We start from the raw sequence: 19,459 nt of genomic DNA on the forward strand, positions 1-19,459 counted from the left end.
TTAGCCCTTGCTCTTGTGCTATTATGAGCTATTTGAATGGGCCAGAACAGGTACAGTCCCTCATAATTACATGCCACTTTCCCACTCTGAGTGGTAGCCAAGCCTCTGTGCTGTGCTGCTCATCACAGTGAGATTAAAAATAGTTTTATAACAATATGCAAAGCAGTGCTAAATCCCGTTCTTCCCATATTAAAAGCAGATGCTCAGACAGACTGAATCAGATTGGACAAATTTATTGAGTTAATTTAGAGGCATAAAAGCTTCACAAGGACCAATTTGCATGTGTGTTTAAATGAGACTGGAAGTAGTGTCAGGTTTAAGAAATTACTGTTTCAGTGTAGACCAAGTGCCTTCTTGTACTGGGTCACAGTGGCCTTAAGTTCCAGCTCTGATACCAGAGAAATTGGTGGAAATCTGAGTGGATAAGGAAAAGTTCGGACTCATTTCTGGACATCTCTTCCAATCTGAAGAGTATATATGCAACTAACCACAACTCATTCTAGTACCAGGAGTTAGCAGAAATATCCCTACCAATAAATAAATAAATAATCTAATAAATTAAAGCTTTAAACGTTTTCAAAGAAAAAGAGAAAATAAAATGTTCCAACTATTCAAGATGTTTTAGGTAAGCCTTGTTTTCCCCCCTTTCACTACTGTTCCCTGAAGTTTAAATCAAGAGACTCTCAAAGTCAGGAAGCCAGACAGACTTCCAAAATATGTGGTGACGCTAAGGGGCCTGTGAACCGGAAACAGACATTTACTGTCTTCTTTCCCAATCCAATTCGCTCCAAGTATCTGTGGCTGATTTTCTGGGATTTTGGATTATGGCCAGGAGACCTAACCTGAGAGATTGGGAGCATACAGATCATGGAGGTCATGAGTCGTCTCATCTCCACCCACTTCTCTTGCAGGGAGAGTTTACAACACTGGCACTTTCACAACAGGAGAGAGGAAAAAAAAATGAGGATGTTTTTAATCCATTAGACTGCTGCTGATTCAGTAATAATAAACATGAGTCTGTTTCCTTGATTATTCTGTACACAGCAAACATTTGTGTAATGTGTCAGTTAAGTACGTGCACTGTAAGTATCCCTCACTGATGTGTGTCTGCGTCAATAACAAATACACGAAAATGTGCCTTCGTGTGAATTTTTGTGTGCCTGCATGAGCAAGACAGAGAGCAAGAACCCAATTCCCAAGACTCTTAGTCACCCTCTGATCTTTATTTCTGAGTGTGATCAAAGTACCAGCCTTTGAGAAGATGATTTCTCTCTGCTACGATATTAAGGTCAGAAGATAATGCACTTCCCAACAGCCTACTAGGCATGATCACTGTTCATGATGTTTGCAGGCAGGGAGAGACAAGTTTGTTGCTGTTCTTGCTGCTGTTTTTGCTGTGTGTCTTGCTGTGTTACAGACATCTTGACTGGCCTCACTGATTTAACGATGAGTGTTTGTTGGCCTGCAAAATGCAAACACATTGTAAGACTGTTTGTATGCTAGCTAAACTTTTGCAGACAGTTTACATGCTAGAATACTAGAATATGTTCTTTGCACACATTGATGTGTATTCCCAAAGTTTATTTTCCTGTCTCAATGCAGAGACTTTCTTTTGCTCTTGTTTCACCTTAATATTGCAAAATACATTAATGTTGCCCAACTTCTAATCACATGAATAGTGTAAGGTCATTTACATGCTTGTGTTTCCGAATTAACTTTATGTTTTGTTTTGTTTTGTTTTTAAGAGCTAAGTAAGTTCAACACTAAATTGTTTATTTCAGATAAAACATTTCAGATCAAAGAAAAATTAAATATTTTCTATTTTTGTTACCTTCTCCCAAAATTCCATCCCTCATTTTTTCCATCTCAGTCATGTTATAAAATATTTGCCACTCACACAAGTATATATCTCATATACTAATAGAAGGGGAAGCACTTTGGAAGTTCACTGAATTGTTACTTTTATGTATTATTTGTATTAAAATGATAATATATAGGAGAAAGTAAAATTTGAAAGTTTAAACTGAAATACATGTGATAGCTGATATTGTATCACTACTTTGCATTGATATGAATATAGGAGTGACCAGATATAAAAAGAAAGACCGGGGAAAAACTATTACTATTTTTTCTAGTTATTTTTCATCGGGTATTTTTGACCTCAATTATTTTTAATAAAATCTGATCTGCACTTAGAGTGGTGATCCGTGTCTCATATCTCAGTCTCAGGCTACACCAGCACTGCAGGACTGGACTACTTCCACTGAAGGATTTTAAGATTAGATATGAATGTTCAGTCCATTAGTACTCTGTGTTTTGCCTCTGTTCTTTTAAGTTGGTTAAAGTAGGAATGTAGATCTAAATATGGATTCAGAGCTTTAATACCAATCTGTCTGTATTTTGGCTTTTTTTTTTTTTGGGGGGGGGGGAGGGGTGGGGGTGAGATACCACAAACCAACAACAAAACATCAGAACAAAAAAACAAACAAACAAAAAAAAAGTAAAGACTGAAATTTTAGCCCTGCTGAAGTTGATGGCAAAATTCTCAAAGATTTTAGTGGAGCCTGAACTTCATTCAAAATATTTATGTGATGGCAATGAGCTAAAGCCTTTTTACAATAGCTTAAGAAGCCATATCCCCCTCTACCTCAGTTTGCCTTTCCACAGATACTGTGTCCAATAATGCATCGTACCCAGATGTAGCATGAAGCTTTTTTTAACACTATGCTTCTCACTCTTGCCGCTCACTCACTAGTGGCTGCAGTTTCCTTTGCCTCTTCCCACAACCAATTTCTGCCTTCCTTCACCCCGTGGCATTTCCAGTGCCAGGAAAGGACAGCTCAGACCTAGCCTCCTCTTCCAAACATCTCCTCAGGACTTCTCTCTTTCAGTCTGCAGTCCCTTGAACTTCATATTCCCTCATTTAGAAAGTTAGCCATAAACTCTAATTACTACAATATCTTCATGAATAAACAATAAACAAAGAGCTAAAAATGCAGTAAGGAAGTTTCAGGTTAGATGAAAACTAGTAATCTGGCAATTGCTGACATCTTATAAATGTTTGGGAGGCAATTTCTACTTCCAGATGTCACTGAGTCTGCAAAGAGAGCTCTGTGCTGAGCTTTACTTTGCAAGATGACCTTTGGTCATAGAAAAAGAAAAGAAAAAAATAAAAGAAAAAGAGGGGAGGCACCCTGAAGGTATATGGGAGCATCGTGCTGCCACCATGTCCCAGGGAGCACGGGAGGCTTCCAGCAGAGAGATCGGCTCCACACAACCCCAGCTCCTCCAAATACCACTGACCTAAAGCAACCCTTGCACTGTATTTCCTAGACATTTTTTGGGATTTGCGTGTCAAGGTTTGCGTGTGTTTCATGGAAGGTGTGTGCCTTTGGGAAGACCAGGCACCAGCTGAGATGGGAATTTCCATGTGGCCTAGAAATCTTGCAATTTTTTATAACTTACACAGTGTCTGTCTGCAGCCAGCTGGACAACAGTCCCAGCTCCTTGGCACTTATGGCACATTTTTCCAGTAAGCTCTAATAAAATGCTTCCTATCATCCCATTTTATTGGAATGAGGAGGTTTCCCACAGAAAGTGTGCAAACTTGGCAAAACACAGTAAGGCCAAAGTTATCCCGGCAAAGCAAACATGAAACGAACCTTTCTTATCATGTAATAATCAAAGAGCTTTTCAGATGACTCTGACACTCCTTTTAGGTACTGTGGGATAATATGTTAGGTGCCAGACTGCCACATTTATCCTCAGTTCTCCTCTGAACTGGCAATAAGGATAAAAAGTTTAATGACACTGTCCTTAGACATGGCTTTGCAATATGCTACATGTCTAGACTGCTGTAAAATTAGAAGGATTTTGTTTGAATGACTTGTTTATATGACTCCCATAATAAATAGCCTGAGTCTCCCTAGTTGTATTAAAAACACATTGGAGCAAACTCTATGCGTGATTACACCACTGCAAGTCCACCATCAGCTATCAGGAATTATTGCCTGACAACAGAATTCATTTTGCCATATTTGTAGTCATTGCGCCAAACAGAAATATGATTCCAGGGTGTCAGAGTATCAATGGGAAGAAAGCAGGATGAAGCCTAAGGCTTTCAAACTAGGAGGAGAGAGCTAAATCAGCTTTTGTCTTCATACAGTCCCATACTTCATCTGCAGCAGAGATGATGCTCAGGAAATGCAGGATATGAAAAGATTCAGTGAATGGCTCCTGGCCCAATGGAGAACAAATTGAAATGTCATTCCCCAAAACTGATGTGCCTGAAACTTCAACCTGAGGAGGAACAGGCTTTGCAAAAGACCTGTGTTATACCAGAGGAGATGGATAATCCATTGGAGAAAATTTGGTATTTCTCATGGAGCTTTCTCTGTAATTCTTCTGTTCTAGGCTTAGGCTGCCCTGCCCTGACTGCACTCAGCCTTACTCAGTCTTGCAAGTTAAGCAGCTCAGATCTGTCTGGCCCTTGGAGGGGAGGGCAGCTGGAGGCCCCAGGTACCAATCACGTCAAAAAGAAAAAGCTGAAGAGTCAGGGTCTGATTGTGAAGGAGATGGAAGTCTGTTCAGCCCTGCTGCCCCAGCCTTGTTTAAGCAGACAGCCAACTTCCACTTTACTATTTATTTCGATGTGGAGGGATTTTCCCCTAAGATATTTGCTCAGAGCTGTGGGGTTCTCAAGGCCGCTGTGCACTATAAAATAGCTTCTGATGTACACAGGAGGATGCCCAGGAGAATTTAATACTAATTCTAATTGTATTTCACAGGCAAAATCACATGATTTTTTTTTTCCCCTGAGCCAGGACTAAGGTCTCTTGGAGTAACTGACTCAAACACCTGAGGCTGTCACGAGCAGGCAGGTCTCTGCACCCTGAGGCTCATCTCCAAGGGCTCCAGAAGGACTGCTGAGATGCTGATGAAAGTATTTTTATCTTTGGTCAGCAATAGTTTTGCTCCAGTATCACCCAAGCAGTCACAGCTGTGCATTTTTCAGCAGCTGGCATCTCCCCAGCTTTGCCTCCACCTGCACAAAACAGCTGCAGAAGCTGCAGAGAGCAAGGAGGTAAACAAGGCTGAGGAAGACAACTAGGTTGAGAAGCTGTTTCAGAACGGGACTTTTCTCAAGCTTGAAAAACACAGCTTTCTGAACTTGAGAAGGGTGCAAACTGAGGGAAGAAACCTCTGCTGATGGCAAAAGATTGCGTTCCAGATGCAGGATGACAAACCGTCGCTGCAGCAGGTCAGGATGACATGGGCCACCTTCCAGGAAATCTGCAGGAAGCACAGCACTGAGCTGCAGAGGCAATGCAGAGGCAGTACAGTAATAGAAAAACTCTCTTATCTCTTCAAAAGCGTGTACCATCCTGCCTACTTCTAACCAGGTCAGCTCGGGCAGGTTGCCTGTGAGGCCACTGGGATAAAAGCAAAGGGAGATCTCTCCTTTGGGTAACGAGGCAGGTTCACTGCTGTAGCAGACATGTTAACTTTATGGCTGGTTGTTTTGGAAACGTGTCCACATTAAGGCCTTTGGGTATTCCCATCTCTTTTTCTTTGACGAGGAAAGCCCAGTGTGTGGTTGACAATAGTGTGTCGATCTACAAAGGTGTCTTCTCACACCTGCAGAAATTCAGGCTGTGACGATGCTGTCTTGAACCCAGTACAATGCAGGCTGCCTTCATGCCCAGTGCTGCCTGTGAGCCTGTCCTCGATCCCAGCACCTTGGGTGCGTGTCACTGGGTGAAGTGACTGTGCTTTTGACCCAAAGATGTGGTGGCATGCCTGCCGATGTGCCAAATTGAGTGTGACACTGCACACTGTGCACATTAAGCCCGTCTGCATTGTTTCAGCTAGGTTTCTCCCTCAGCACAGAGCAGGTAACTAACCACTGAGTATTCATAAGGAGCAATTTTCCTAAATGTTCCTCACCTGTGGTAGCTGGCCATGGGAGCCACCAGGTCCACTGCAATGGAGGGCTGAGAGACAAAGCTGCCATCTCTCTGATGTGAGTTGCCATCGCCTGACTCGGGCATTACAGGGTGGAGGCCAGCTGGTTAGGTAAGCCTCCTTCTGCTTAGATGTTTACTTTGTCTTGAAGAGGGTAGAAGTGGCTATAGCTGGTAAGTCAAGTTGAATGAATAGCATGTCTGAGTGTCATAGAGGTGTGTGCTTAGCTGTAGGACTGGAGTCCTGCTCTGCTCTGTTGACTGTGCTCCTTTACATGCACAAGTCCTTGGCTTTACACATGCGAGTACAAGTCAAGAAGCTAATATGAGATGGAGAATATAAAAGGCCACCTTTGCAAGTGCACCTCTGTTATCCCAGTGCAACCAGAGAGTGCTAAACAGCACAGCATTTAGCTGACGTGTTTGGAGCCAGGTCTCAAGAGTTTTAGGTATGGCATATACAGCAAGTATTCTTCTAACTTAGGTTCACTGTAATGCTCCAGTGAGAATACCAAGGACAAGGGAAGGAGAGAAACTGGATTAACAGCTGCAAATTTTCTACAGAAAGAGATCGTCTTAATGATAATCAAAGCCTGGGAGCAGATTGCAGCCTTTGGGGGGATCTGGAATATAACGGTGACACCCAACATTTTTGCATTAGCCACAGCTTTTTTAAAGAGGTCAGTTTTTCTTTCTGGGATTCTGCATCTGGATACTTCAGGGCATTTTCACTCTGCCTAATTTTGTGCACTTAATTTAGTTACCAACATGACAAGACTATCCCCAGACTATCTTTGCCATTAACAGAGAGACAGACTGGTTCTTCTAGAACAGTTTAGAGAACTAGTTTTCCTTGTGTACTTCTGAATCCCTCTGAGGTACCTCCTAACTGTAGAGGGATCATGTAACCTCACAAGTTGTAGGTTTGAGTCAGTGTCTACATTAATGTGATGTAAATAAGCCCCTCTAGGCCCATTTCAAACCCGCTTCATAGATTTCTTGCTCTGTATTTACATCAGTGCTTGTGAGATCAAAATTTGGTGTAGCTTTCATCTTCACTCTGGCACCTCTCAGTCTTCATCAGAAGGCTGCTGGTGGGTTTGGTTTTTGTTTTAATGTCAGTGCACTCATTTTTTATTTTTCGGTTTGAATGGATGTGAGCATTGGTGTCTTTGAGACATCTGAGAAGCTTCTCCATCAGTGGGGGCAGCCTCAGCAGACTCCGCACTTTGCTTTCGCTTCCCATCCCCATGCTTCAGAGCAGCACCAATATAAATTCATCACATCACATTTACTGAGGCAACTGCAGAGCAATTACACTAATCCTGAAATCCCCCCGGTGGCATAAATATGTTTAAAGCATATTTATGCTGTACTACATGGCTATATTTATAAATAGCATGACTAGTTCTCCCAGTCTACTCTCAGGAGTAACAGATGCACTAGGGGAAAGATGGAAATTTAAGCACAGCTGAACTGAGACATGTCTTGCTGTGCATACACATGCTCCTCTGCTACAAGCTCACCCGAGCTAATGGACTTACACCAAAGACACGTGCCCCATGGTGGTGATGTCTTGTGAAAGGCCAAGGCCACAGTGCAGGTGGGGAAAGCTTGGCTCTGCACAAGGTGATGTTAGCAGCCCCAGAGGGATTTACTCTGTCACAGCAACACCCTTCTGCCAGACAGCTGACACATCTGAATGCAGGGTTGATTTGCTTCTGGTTATGCACCACCAGGAGACAAGCATGCAGCTGTGTCAGCTGGGAGAAGGTGTCTGAAAGCCCAATGTCCTGGGCAGGGTGACTATTCTGCGATCAGCACGTGCTGAAGTTCTGAATGCAACCAGCACCCACCAAATCATGGCTTTAATCCTCCACTTTTAGATGCAAAAAGGTGAATACTGCCATGTACCATGTACCTATGTTGTATAACAACATAGTAATGTAGGAAATGCATTTCTTTGTGGACAACATCATTATTATCTTCACCACTCTACAAATCAATACACTGCAGGTGCTTGAAAAAATTGGTAAGAACTTACAAGGAAGACACTAAATGAAACCTGAGAGGCTTGGTATTTGCTTCTGGTACATCCACAGGCTTTCTGTGGGACCTAAAAAACAGTGAAGATTTTATTGTTATCACAATTTCCCCTCTGTAAAATGGAGATAGCAATATTTCCCTTCTTTCCAAAATCTTTTTTGCCTTTCATTTCTATTTGGATTGGAAACTTTTGAAACTGGGAATGTATCTAATTGCACATTATGTATTCATCATGACAAATGAGGGATCTCTAGCAACCACAGTACAAATAGCAGAATGAAGAAACAAATAAGAAAAGCGTGGAAAAAAAATATCAGGATAACAAAAGAAAAATGAAAGAAAAGTTGCTCCTAACTAAAAAAAAAAAATAAAAAAATATGGAGAGAAGTCAAGTAAACGGTCATGGAATTAGGCAAAAGAACTTAGAGAAATTGAAGAACCAGAAGACGGAAAACAGACAAAAATAGACAGAAATATCGACAGAGCAAAACTCCAGAACCAGAAAAACAGAGTGATGAGGAAACAGGAGGATTGAGACAGAAGATCCAAGGCACTGCAGACTAGAAAAAGGATGGAAGGCAAAAAAAAATATTTAAAATGTTAAAAATATTTTTAGGATGGTCTTAGACTGAAATCAGATAACAAGGGAGAAAATTCAATATAAAATGACCTCTCAGTCCCCTATGCAAGGGTCCTCTCTTGCATACTCTGAATATTCAGAACATCCAGTAAGTTGATTGCAGTTTGAGCATCTGGGGATATAGAGTTGGGCCAAGTGTTGGGTGCACTTGGGAAAAACACACAGAGCCATGCCCAGAGCAATCTTATGGAGCAGTGCTGTGATGTCAGCATTGCCTGGGGAAAGAACAAATTCTTGCAGATCACTGAAAATCAAAAGTGCTTTCCAGGAAGCAAAAACCTGGCCAAAAAAAAAAAAAGAAAAAAAAAAAAAAAAAAGAACACAATCATGCATGAATGATAAGCAAATACAATTCACTTTCAGACATGTAGCTCTGAGTCACAGAGGAGTGCATGCAACCTTTCTTTTTTATGACTCAAAATACAATGGGGTATTTGCAACATCACAGAAAGTCTGGAGTCCATCTTGCATGTCACTTTTCCCATGGAGTTTCAAGCAAGTGAGACCTATTCCTTGGATTAGCAGCTTTTCTGATGACAAAAAACAATCCAGATGTAAAGGCTACACATTTTTGAAGTTCAAATAATATTGTGACTTTGCTGTTGGGGCCTGTGTCTTTCTTTCTTGAGAAGTGGCAAAACACAAATTTACAGGGATGTGTATAAATGAAAGGGAGAGGGGGCTGGAAAAGACTCACATTGTTTATCAGTAAAGATGCACCCAGAACAGCTCAGAAAATCCCCTGTCCCGTGTCCCCAGCTGTTATTTTACATCAGAAGATTTGCAGTCCAATTTGCTGGGGCTTGGATTGTGCATTACATGGATGACCTTTGCCAAACAAGTTAAAAAAATAACAAGTATAATAGGCCCCAGTAGGTGTGATTTTCTATGTTTAGTTTTTGGCCAATTCATTTCCAAAATAAATACAACAGTAATACTATATTTACAGACTGGAACCACCAGTACTGTCTCATGAATGAGTTCAATCACACTTCTTCACACGGCTGAAGTATGTGTTCTACATACATACAATTTAAACACTACATATATTAAGAAACACTTTCCTACAAAGCAGAACAAATGAATCACGAAATCCATCAAATGAAGCATATCTAGATCGTGCACATAAAAAGCTCAGCACAGGGAATTCGTGTTTGATATGATACTGAAATAAAACCGCTTCTATCACCAAAATAACTTTATTACCCGGCTACTGAGTTTTAAAATATTAATAGAATCATAGAATATCCACAGTTGGAAGGGACCCACAAGGAAAATCGAGTCCAACTCCTATTCATCTTGTTCCTTATTCATCTTGTTCATTCATCTTGTATCACCTTCTCTTAATAGAAACATCTTGGGCTTTTTTGCATCTTCATGCAATGGTGAAATCTCCAAAGAACAAACATTTCCCATATTAATGTAAGGGAAAAAATATTTTTTTGATATTGAAAACATGAGCAATGTAGAAGATTTGACTTTTGTTTGGGGAGGGGAAGAAAGCAACCACACTACAATGAGTATTTTTATCCTGATGTACCACAAAATAGAAGTACCAGTAATAGCTAAATCAGTTTTCAACCTCATTTATATTGTAATCACAATTAAAGTAAACTGATGTAACTGAGGTTTCAACCATTCTGAATACCATTAAACCAAAGTTTCATAGTGATGTAACTACACTGGCTTTAAGTAAATCTAATTACACCTCTGTCAGTTTTTAAGTATAAACAAGTCCTTGGTGATGATATTAGTGAATCTCCCACATTATGCCAGTGAATGCCACCACTGCTCATTCCTGAGTCTCTGTACCAGCCCACCTCCGTGCCAGGGGAATAATCCTTGGAGCAGTGGTTGGAGCTGGAGCCCAAGATATTGTACTCAAGCCTTCAGAAAGGTATGACATTCCACTGAAAAGTTGGGAAATGTCCATTTGATACAGGTTTCTGCCTCTGTGAAAGGGCTAAATCCAGAACAGGAGTTTGAGATACAGCTCTGATTTCTACATAGTATATGTTTAAAGCTGGTGCTGAGAAGTTTCTTCTTAAATGTGATTTCTATGATTTGTACCTGAAAGATGTTTTAATTATTTTTCATCTCAGTTTCTCATGCTTCATATTTTGGGAGTGAATCACTGACAGCCAGCAAAGTATAATTTTTACTAGCATTGCTTGAGCCTTAGACTGGCAGCTCAGGTCCACATGCTTGAACAGGCACAAACAGTCTTTTAAGAGATAATGGTCAGGCTCTAAACTCATCAGACAATAACCTCATGAGTTGTCCAAATAAAAGCTATAATGATATAGATAAATAGGGTGTATACACATTCTCATTATTGTAGAATGGGAGTTTTTGTTTAAGATTGGAAGCCAAAATGTACAGGGAGAGACTATACATTAGAAAGTATACAAATTATACTATAGAAAGGTAGTAAACAGTTTGGTAATCAATTCTGCATCAACTTTCAGGCTGACAGAGCTTCAAATAACTGGTCTTCTCTACTTGTCATTGGAGGGGGACAGATAATTGATGATGTGGTTATATTTCTTCTGAAGACTTGGGAATGTGCACACATAGATTCGGCACGGACCATAAGATTCAGGTGCTTATAAGTCACCCAGGGTTGCTTGTCATAGACCAGAGAGGGGTGGCTTCTCTGAAAAAAGCAAGTTAGGTGAACACTGGGCTCTCAGTGAGCTCACTCCCAGACCTGTAGGGACCATATAGTAATCCGTGCCCTTATCAGTTAAATATTTTGCAGCAAGGGAAGCCATCCAAGATCACACAGCCTTGGAAGAGAGGTCCCAGTCAGGCTTCTGAAGAAAAGTCAAAGTCTAAGAGAAAGGGCTGGGAGCTAGGAAACATACTGAGGTTAATCTCTACAGCTATGGAAGAGAGTATTAAAATGTACAGGAACAGGTACCAATTAACATTTGGCAAGGAGGCAGAAAAGCCTCGGGAATATACCAGAGGATTTCATCAGGATAAACTTGGACAAGAACTTTTTAAGCTCAGGAGCTCAAGGCAAAGATAGGTTCATTGTGTGGGAGAGGAGACAAAACTGTACCCCGCGGGAACGGGGTTAAGCTGAGGCAGGGGAAATTTAGGCTTGACATCAGGAGGGGGTTCTTCACAGAGAGGGTGGTTGCACATTGGAACAGGCTCCCCAGGGAAGTGGTCACTGCACCGAGCCTGTCTGAATTTAAGAAGAGATTGGACTGTGCGCTTAGTCACATGGTCTGAACTTTTGGGTAGACCTGTGCGGTGTCAAGAGTTGGACTTGATGATCCTTAAGGGTCCCTTCCAACTCAGGATATTCTATGATTCTATGATTCTATACAATTTTCTGGGAAGAGAAGACAGTACTCCCATGCTCTTTTGATGAGAAAAAAAAAAGGTAAATCCACGGTGTGTGGGTGAAGTGCAGAGTTCTGCAAGGTTCCCTTTAAGTTTCACAAAGAAATGAGTATTTCTGGAGCCCCAGCTCTGAAAAAATACTCTCAAAAGTTTGTTTGTAATGGTTATCTCTTTCAAATAAATAGAATATTTGTATACCAATTGAAAAACGCTTCCATAACCTAAAGGAAAAGTGAGTATCCAACAGTGATATTTAAAGTACATTGCAGAAAACTACCAGAATTCAACAGAGCTGGAATCAACCTGGTAGACCTGAGCAGATCAGTCATAGCCAGATGGTTTTTCACTCTATCCTACAGAGCACATACAAGATTTTCTAGGCAAAACTCTGCCTCCCATTATCCTAAATAACAATAGCTGACTGTATGTGGAGCCCTCAACATGTCATGGCACAAAGTGTCCTCCAGTTATAACTTTGGATCAATCAATGTCAGCAAGTTTTAAAACACAACTTAAAGCAGAAACACCAACAGCTTGGAGACACAAAGCTTAGGTGGGAGATTTCAGAGTGTCTCCTGGACTGATCAAGTACAACTCTGCCAGTAAATTACACAGTGTTGTGTACTGTCAGTGCTGTGGACTAGGGTGCTGGGACTTAGTCATGCTATTAAAACATTATGAAGGTCCCTGGCACAATTTTAGCCCAGGTCTGCTAGCGTTGCTCAGGAGTCCACATGGGTCAGAGCCCCAGGGCCTCAGGCCCTGCTCCAGGGGACTGGGACATGCAGCAGGGTGGCTGTGGCCAGAAGGTACCACAGAGCTGGAGAGTGCCCCAGCACCACTCTGCTCTTGGGTTCAGATGTAGCCGTTCAGTCTTCCAATGTGATTTCTTGAGGCTTCTGCATCTCCCTTCTCTTGGGTGCTAAGTCTGTAGTGTGTGTGTGAGAAAAGGGTTTAAAGACATTTGATTCATCTTAATGAGGTACAGATTTACTGGGGAAAAAAAAAATAAAAGAGAGAGAGAAGAAAAGTTTTCAGAGATAGAAAACATTGTTTCCTGCCTGCTTTAGCCTCAAGTCCTTATAGGATGAAAGTTGCATTTATGCTGTATTAGATATGGGAGCAACATGCAGATAAGAGATCTGTGTCTCTTCCAAGACAAAAATGTGCTGGCTTCAGCCCTGTACATTGTAGCTCTTACAGTAGATCAAAAGTAACTTAAAGTAGGGGCGATGGCTTTCTGACAGCGCAGATCAAACCTCCAGACTCTTTTTATTAGTCCCATGGTTTTGAGCCACTTCAGGTCAAAGAGACACCGAGACTGTCTTGTCTCTGCTGCTGGCAGGCATGGGGAGAAGGAACTTCCTCCCCAACCTGATCGGAGGCAACATTTCACAGCTATACGCTGAAGCTGTGCTCAGATTTCAGGGATTTGCTTATTGCCTCATGTGCTGAAGTACACGAAAGGATCAGATGCTCTCAGTGAACCATGTTCCTGTTTTGAAAGACAGAGGAAAGTACACAGCAAGACATAGATAACTTATCTGTGTTTGTAGCAAATTTTCTTTTTTTTTCTTTTATATTATATGGGCAATAAAAAACTATTTACAAGGCATACAAACTTCAGTTTATAGCTAGAAAGATGTTTCTCTCTGTCTGCGTTGTCTCCGCAAGTGTCAAAACAGACTTGTATTTCATACCAATAAAACATGATTTTCATGCCAAGAACAGCAAGAAACAAAACAAAATGAAGCTATTTCCTCAGAAAAAAAAAAAAAAAAATAATAAAAAATCTGACTCTTACAAATCTGCCTCTGATCCTGTAATTGGGCTGGTGGGACCAGACACCATGGGAACCCGTACAGCAGCCTGCCTGTGCGGATCCATTCCAGTAGGCCCCCCTGTAGTCTCCAGACCATACTGGGAGGGTGCTTCTTTCCCCTGATTAGTTCCTTACTTCTCAAGTGTTCCAGCTCATTTCAGAGGGTGAAGGGTTGTGAATTTAGCCCAGAGTGTGAAATCCAGAGTTATTGCTAGAGCTGGTTAAAAATTTTTCCAATGGAATGTTTTTTTTCCATCAGAAAATGCCATTTTGTCAAACCAAAACTGCTCTCTGAGGCATGTTGATTTTCACAACCTTTTGTTTGGGGGAAAAAAATTGGGAAGAAGTATTGTGAGAAGGTCAAAATATTCCATTTCAACATTTCTGGAATGGAAGCTATGGGGGAGGAGGTGTTTTGCAAAGCTACTTTTAGTTTCAAACTGTAATTTGCTTTCTGTCACAGAAAGAAAAGTATTGTGATAGAACTTTTTTTTTCAGTCATGGCAATTCATTTGTTTTCATTCTGGTTTAAACCAAAGTAAACGTTAATTTCATAGAATTCCTATGGAAACAGAAATTTCTTGTTCTTTCACAGCGTTAGTTAGGGCTATATTACAGCTTTGAATTTATTGGAGATACACTTTATCCATCAATCTTTGCAACAAGTGTTTAGATAGTTACTTGATCCTAGCAATTTTCTTGGTTAAATGAAAACCAACATTCATACAACAACACTTGGCTTGAATAAATGGTCACAGATAATGAACAATGAAAACATAAAACAGGCAAATGTGACAGCTGATTGTGATTTGTCATAGTATTCTTGTACAGATTTTAAACTGGTCAGACAGATTTCATGCTTGTTAACTCTGAAATGAAGATAAGTAGTAGATCTTAATATATTTTGAGTAATGTTTTTAGATACGGCCCTGCTTCAGCTAGAAAACTAAACTTCTAGTTAGGTTCATCCCAGCTGAATAAGAAAGTGCTGAATTAAACAAGGTCTTTTTTTTTTTTTTTTTTTTAATTTGATAATAAAATATTTTGTCTTCATTTTATGTCCTTAGTGCACTTATTTTCTTTCTGTCTCTAGATGTTCTAAATCTGGTAAAACAAAGAGAGCATAGGTCTGTCACAAATAAACAAAAGGATTAAACAGTTTGTTATCAATGCTCAGGCCTTACAGAGATTTTTCCATATTTATACTTTTCTGGCCATAATCTCCATACCTCCCTCTTGAACAATTAAACAATCCAGAACTGTGTGTTGACTTACAACACATTTGCACATCTAAAAGGGTGTTGAAAAACTAAGGGATCAAAGACGTTAGAGCATATTGTGGACCTAAAACAAAGAGTAGCACCATTTGTTTGATCCTGTTAAATTTCTAAAAATATCTGCTCCTTTAATAAGAGAGTAGTGTGACTCATAGGAATCTAGAAACTTGGCTTTGGGAGAGAATATTGCCAGTGCCTCATGGGCAGAACAGATACATCCAACTGCCTGAGAGAGGAGGTGCCATCATCACAAGGGATGGCCTCTCCTTCAGCCATTCCTGCTGGCGTGGTACCAACACGTCAACAACTTGCAGGCCTGTTGAATTAGTCCCTCAAAATCATGAAGGGGGGGGGGGTAGGGGGTGTTAAAAACTTCAGGCTCACAATGGATGTCGAGTCCTTCTTCTGCTTTCTGATCTTTGAACTTAATTCTTAAAGGCCATCTGAGATCTCCAGTTACTCACCTCATGAACGGATGGGAGTTTGGTGTAGGAGGAGAGAACATCAAATGTCCCCACTTCTTTAGATGCATTCTTCTGTGTCATTTGCGGATGCAGAGGTGGTGACTCCTGTGATATGTACCTTGCAAAAGAAGAACAGTAAATCTTGACTGTGATCAACAAAGTATTATTCTTTTTTTAAAGAAGTAACACTAGCTCCTCAGCTAGCATAAAGCATCCTGAGCCTAGGTATTCTTTAAAGGTTATGAAGATAAAAACAAACAAACAAACAAACAAAAAAAAAACACCATAGTTCAACTCAACTGGAGAAGGGCTGGGCCCTAAGCAGTGCCCTCTTCTATGTTATTTGGCCCCTAATTTTCATGTGTGAGTTATAAAGTGTAAGCCAGATCAAATACAAAATGATGGATGAATTAGAATACCTGTGTATACAAATTCAGTAACACAATTTAAAGAAAGCTTATGTATTGTGTATCTTTTTATGAAGTATTCACAGGATGAAATATGATCAACTATTGTTGTTTTTATTAACAACAAAAACAAAAACACACAAAACAAACAAAACCAACAAAACAACACAACAACAACACAAAAAACCTCATTTCTTTAGAGTATGAACTGTGTTACGGTTTATAAACAGCATAATGTAACATTCTTTATCAGGCATTTATAGAGACAATAAAAGCTACAGGAAAAAGGCTTTACTCAGAGCTTAAACACATACTCTGTGTGCCTTTCAGGTTGCTTTCAGACTCTTCTTGCTTGTGCTGTCATGACAGCTTTCTATTCCCTCTTCCTGTGGCACAGCATTGGCACAAATCCCCTGTTTATGCCTCCATTTGGTGCCAGCCTCAGACAATGACTTCTTCAACCCTCCTTAGTTTGACCAGTGTCTGCATGTGGACACTGTTCAGGGGTGCAAGTGTAGGGACACAATCCTAACAAGCAGCAAGGGGTACATATAAATTGTAGTTGCTTTGTCTGACAATTTCCTGGACTCGGGTGTTAGTTCCTCAGTTGATGTTCTGCAACATTATTTTTTTTTCTTTGCTTGTTTTTAATTTAGAAGAATGGGCTAGAGTGACCCTTTCCCTCCCTTGTTTATGGCCTATTGCCATTTGGATTCCTAGGCAATGGATCAAGTTCTGTGCTCTGTTAGAAACCATATTTTTCAAATAACATTGTCCCTTCTACACAACAGCCATCTATGTCAAATGCACAGCTCAGTGGGCTGCTGCAGTTGGATGGGGAATACGGTGGTGTCAATTGCTTGAGCTTTTCTACCTTATTTACAAGGAATGTTCCTTTTTCCTTTTAGTTTCTGAGCACAGCAGGGATTAAAATGAAAAATAAGAAGGGGAGCAGTTCAGTGGCTGTGTAGACATGCCTTCGATCAGGTGCGGACAGGCTGCTCTGCATGGGCTGCAAGGTGGCTGGACCCAGGCCAGCTGAGCACAACAGCTTCCTCAGAGGGGCAGCACAGAAGAGCTCAGGCTCTCCTCCCAGGCCAGCTGGGTGCACAGGTGGAATGGTGTCAGCCAGGGGCACCGGGCTGTGTAATCGTGCCCTGAGTCTTCTCCTGCCATGCAGGTTTGTTTTCCAGTCAGCCTTTTGCCCCAAGCATTCTCTCAGATGTTCTCAGGACACGCTCATAGTGTTGTTCTCACTGTGTCCATGGTACTTCTGTCCTTCTGATACTCCCCTTGGTTGCTCCAGCAGGAGCTGGCACACATAGCTGCATCCATCAGTGTCAGTATTTTGTTCCCTGAAACCCCTCAAGGTGCAATCGTGTCTAGGAGCCTCAGTGAGAGCAGGGCTTGCAGGCACTGCTCTCCTTCCTTTCCTGTCTCCAAGCAGAGCAGACATTACCTGCTGCCTCGTTACCCCAAATGGCAGAGTCGCTTCTACACCCCTACAGCCTTAACGAGGCCTAACCCAGCTCACTATAGTGACCACAGCTGGCTTAGCTATGGTGTACCCTTTATCCCCAAAGTGCTCACTGATCTCAGCTCATCATCTGCACCCTTGCGTATCAAATGCTCCTGACCAAAGTCCCAGGTCTTCTCACCATGTTAGTGGGGGGTTATGTGAGAAGAGCTGGCTTTTGGGTTGCACCTGTAGGTGGTAAGACATGAACCCCTGAAATGTAGCCAGGACCACCTAATGATAAGGTCAGGGGCAGTAGGCAAGGCTGAGGCAGGACATAGAAGGGAATATTGTGTTTAATTGAAAGTGAGGGGTAAAAACCTTGGCCTATTTGTGCATCATAGAATCACAGAATGGGTTGGGTTGTAAGGGACCATAAAGAGCATCTACCTCCAACATTCTGCCATGGGCAGAGATGCCACCCACCAGACCAGGTTACCCAAAGCCCCATCCAGCCTGGCCTTAAACACTTCCAGAGATGGAGCATCCACAACTTTGATGTAAACTGAATTTATCCCACAGAAAATAAAAACTATTTCCTTTCTCATCTTGCTGATTTTTGTTGTTATTCTTATGGGTTTGTGGTGCAATTTAATGCACAAATCTGTGTCCTCCTGACCTTTAGAAAAGGTACCACTTTCAGTCAAAGAAGTGCATTCTACGACTTGCACTGAAGCCTCCCGTCCCCGCCTACGCTCACACTCAAACCTTCTGCAAACAACGTGGCATTCAGAAGGAATCTTTGGTAGAAAGTTTTCCACAATTACATAAGTGAAGCCTGTAAGCTGATGCGGAGGTAGCTGAAAATGTGAGAGTGAGATTTACAGTAATATAATTAGCTCACTTACAGTAAGAGGGAATGATCTTTCCCGTGTCAGAGCGAATGCCATAGGAGCCTCCCGCTACTTCTTCTGTGAGTCACATTTCCAGAGGCATTTCTGAGAGCCAGCCACCCTCAGGTGTTGAGCAGCATTTGTTTGTGCTGTGGGTGAAAAATGCCTGTGCGCGCACACAACCTGAATTTGATTAAGCAAACAAGGGCAAAGAAACCAGAGGGCTGTGGTTTCTTTGAATGTCTGTCTGTCTGCTCGGTGACAGAGCCAATGCTTGTAGTCTCGGCCACAATACCTTGACTCATCACGCAGTCTAGAAGAAGCACTCCCCCCGGGGGGGCAGGAGCTGAACCACATACGCGCACCCGGGAGCAGCTCAGGGAGCACCAAGGGCCTTATCAGCCCTTCTCCAGGCTCCACTTCTTCTCTCACCCGCACCGTGGTAAACCAGGAGTCCAAGATTTATCGCATCGGCATAAGCGAGTGCTTTAACTTCTGCCAGGTTGAATAACTTTGAAAGAACTGCTTTGGCCCAGGGATTGAAACACATGGTTTGGAGCAACCCTAAGTTCCCTTCCAGGCTTTGCCTGGGCAAGTAATTTATCTTTGGTGTACCAGCAATAGAGTACTGCCTCTCAGTTCGCAATAAATAATGTCTTGTGTGCATAATAACCCTTATCTACCTGCCAGGCATGTTGTGAGAATGAATGGATGTTTTTAAGGAGTTCTGTAAGCCATCCATGAAAGGAGTTACAAGTGTGCAGCATGTAATTATTGCCATTATCTTGCACAACCATCCAGGTACTGAAGGAGCCCAGGTTTTGTACATGCAAGGCAGTAAGGGCATGTTACAGCACCAGACTTGCAGAAAGAAGAGGGAGAAGAGGTTTCCACTCCATAACAGCTGCAGGTGAGCCTCAGTCCTTATTCCAAGTGGAGCTAAGTACGGGACTGATGTGATTTTTCTATTCTGTGTCAGCTGGGTGGATTATAGGTACTGGGTAAACTACAAAGGTCTGAGAGCAAGGACCAGAAGCCAAAACACCTTTGTTCCACCTGACTGTTACCACCACTGGATTACACAGCCACATCTCTTCTTCTGCGCCTCTTTGGTCCTACCAGCTCCCTTTTGCA

The 19,459-nt window shown here is 41.7% G+C and overlaps 1 long non-coding RNA gene across 1 annotated transcript; it reads right to left on the reverse strand.

The window, feature by feature from the left end:
• Positions 1-274: 274 nt before the first annotated feature.
• Positions 275-18,470, reverse strand: LOC137853044 (uncharacterized). The gene is made up of 3 exons (XR_011094187.1): positions 18,341-18,470; positions 15,570-15,687; positions 275-1,462 (listed from the first exon to the last, which is right to left on the reverse strand). It is a non-coding gene; the product is annotated as an uncharacterized lncRNA (long non-coding RNA).
• Positions 18,471-19,459: the final 989 nt, after the last annotated feature.

The sequence above is a fragment of the Anas acuta genome, chromosome 3 (genome assembly GCF_963932015.1).
Source record: "Anas acuta chromosome 3, bAnaAcu1.1, whole genome shotgun sequence".
Classification (NCBI taxonomy): Eukaryota; Metazoa; Chordata; class Aves; order Anseriformes; family Anatidae; genus Anas; species Anas acuta.